We start from the raw sequence: 3,088 nt of genomic DNA on the forward strand, positions 1-3,088 counted from the left end.
GTTGTGACACTGGGTCATCGTCTTTTTTGTTTCAGATTTATCGACTTGAGTATGTGAACCTTTGCGTCCATGCTTATTACAATTGAAAAATCGTTTGCAGCTTCTACCTAATTTTAGTAGGTTTTGATTGTTTTCAAGTCCCTAGTATCTCAATGAATCCTACCTGTTTTATTTATTCTGATGGCATCCAATTTTCATTGTAGGTGCCCATCCCCGCTCTCTGTCCAAGTGAGCCTATGGGCCTGATCTTAACTCTAGCACTCCCAGCCAAGGGTGGCACATGGTAATTGCTTAGTGTTATTTTACCATCCCCCTTCATTTCTAAACGACAAATTGCACAATTTAGACTTAGTACTCCTTTTTCATTCTCCCCAGGTGCCCAGTTGTCCTAGTCCTGAGGAAGACCCCGTTGTAAGGATCACAACAGCCAAAACTCTATTGAGGTTGAAACGTCAACTAAGGTTCTGTTCTATGCCAGCCACTATCTACAGTGATGTGCAACTATTATATTGTATATATTTTCAAGCATGGCAATGTTAAAAATGATTACGATATCTTGTGGCAAATACAAGCCGCTTCCACTGTAATTAATTTTGTGATGATAACGATGTCACCCCCTTTTCCTTACACCTTTACAACCCTCACTTAATGCACTTTTACCTTCCCTTCCCTTTCCTTTCTCCCACTGCTGTGGGGCACTTGTGTAAAACATTTTTGAATCGTTGGCTGACTGAACAGCACTAAGGATTGTTCAATTTGATTAAATAACGTTGAACCAAATAATCTGTAATGCATTAGAGTTATTTTGTTTTATTTAGTTGATATGAAGAGTCAGCAGAGGAATTCTGGGGCCGCTGGCCAACCCTAGTTAGCCGAGCCCCTAGAAATTCCCTTTTGTCATTTGACCAGGCGACGTTGCATTAAGATAAATTGAAATTCTTGACATTTCATTCACTTGGCAACTGAGTGGACTTTGCTCTGTTAACTTTGTTCAAAGTCTCTTCTCTGAATAGATTCGCAGATTGCAATTGTGCTTACTTAAAAGCATTTCTTCATGTCTGACCTGTCACCTAGAAAGAATCTCCAGTTTATATTGTTTATTAACTTGTGGGCAGCTCTGATTTCCAGTGGCTGAACAGCCAGTCGATCAAATGCCACAAGTGCTGGCTGCTCATTATTTGTTGCACATATGCCAATGGCCTTCATCGGGATTTCCCCGCTATCAGATGCAATAATTATTGTACCCAAAAGAAATTGACATTGCGGTCCCTGGTATTTAATGGGTGTGATAATTATCACCTATCACGAGTTTTTGAAGAATACCATGCAGATTCTGGTGCTTATTGCACGAAAAACTGTATATTTACCCTGTATCTCTCCCCATTATATATGAGAAGGTTTGACTTGCTGATAGTTACCACTAAACTCACAATTCCAATATGTGCAGTAACCAGTGGTCGAAGTGGGGGGAAAAAGTAGGGGAACTGTGGGCGGAGAATATGAGGGCGAGAATAACCCAAGGATTACATCAGTGGACGGCGTCAGAGATGTGGCTAAAATGCACAAAATATCCCAATTTCAATTATTTAATATATTGGTATTTCACTGGCCAGTTACGGTTTATTGTGTTATTTAATTCAACCAATGGATACACATGATTATTTAAGGTCTAATATGAGTTATTGACATTAAAATACATTCACAAAGTGGGATATGTTTCCAGTCACAGAATGTTCTAAATACGCTTAAAAGTGGAAGCACAAGCCATTAGTCTCCGAGCCATGGAGTTTCTGTTGTCAGCACTTCTCTTTTTTTCCACAAGAGTAGTTCAAACATGAATAGCAAAATATCCTAGTTTTCAAATGTTTTCTATGTAATTATGGCTCTGCCATATTCGACACATAACACAATATCTGCTACCTAATCTGACAATGTTAACTTATAAACTGTGTGTAGCTCAAACGAATCAAAAGTTACAAAAACAATTGACTTTTGTTGCTGCGAAGTGCACAGCCCTTCGCAAAGGTTGACTGATCACCTTTCTCACTGCTGTAGTTCTATGTTACACTGGTATTAATAAGGGAAAATCTTTCCAGAGACTGTTAGCATGTGTAAAATGTCAAAATAATAAAGTATCAGAAAATATACTGCATTACGCTGCAACCTTTTTTTGCTGCATAATTTACTCAACACTGCAGCATAATTTTGCCCTCCTTTGCTGCAGAATTCCAGTAGCCCCAAAGCAGGCAGCACATGTTAAAAGTGCTTGTGCATGAAGCAGAGAGACCGCAAAGTTTGCAAACTTAGTTTGATGTGCTTGTCAATCATGTAGATCCCTGGTGAGTTGCAGTTACTACTGTTGAAACAAGCGCAATGGAGGTACCAATGGGTGAGGCGGACTGGCCGCAAGGGAAGGGCACGCGTTAGCACTGGTGGTGCCCTGTGCAACAATGTTTGTTGGTGCCTCTCAATGACCACCTTCACCACGGATTCCCTCACTACCACCCTTTAATAGTGCCCCGCAAATCTCCATTACTACACTCTCCCTCAGATGCATTTAATTTGATTTACAACACCGCTCATACAAGTGTAGGGTGTCAGAGCACTTTACATCACACACATTACAATCAATTATACACATGTAAATCACTGTAGAGGAAATGTGACATAAGACAAAGGACTACAAGGTGTAGGAGTCAAATAACAACCATACTAGTAGGCAATATAGTTTAATAGTGATTGGTCTGGAGAAACACAAACTGAGAGTTTAAAACGTAATACCATGGTTGGGTGTTCTTTTTAATGATCAGAATGGATTTCCATCTGAATGAACACCTTTTGCACCATTAGGATAACCAAAGATGGGGGGAAAACATAACTCTCTAATTTATACATTGCAGTTTGCATGCAGCTCTTAAATGACAGTTAATAGCTCACTGTTATATGTTAGGATTTTAAATTATGCTGCATGTAACAAAAGGGTGTCTCAGACAAAAGCAGTAACCTACTGACCTATTTGCATTATGTGCACTTTGTGATCTGAATGGTACATGATCTTTGCAGCACATTAACCCTCTGCACTACCTAT

The 3,088-nt window shown here is 39.6% G+C and overlaps 1 long non-coding RNA gene across 1 annotated transcript; it reads left to right on the top strand.

Annotated features, from left to right (window-relative positions):
• Positions 1–201: 201 nt before the first annotated feature.
• Positions 202–2,143, top strand: LOC147708516 (uncharacterized). The gene is made up of 2 exons (XR_015296505.1): positions 202–283; positions 376–2,143. It is a non-coding gene; the product is annotated as an uncharacterized LOC147708516 (long non-coding RNA).
• The last annotated feature ends 945 nt before the right edge of the window (positions 2,144–3,088 follow it).

This window comes from Lissotriton vulgaris, chromosome 6 (assembly GCF_964263255.1).
Source record: "Lissotriton vulgaris chromosome 6, aLisVul1.2, whole genome shotgun sequence".
Lineage (NCBI taxonomy): Eukaryota > Metazoa > Chordata > Amphibia > Caudata > Salamandridae > Lissotriton > Lissotriton vulgaris.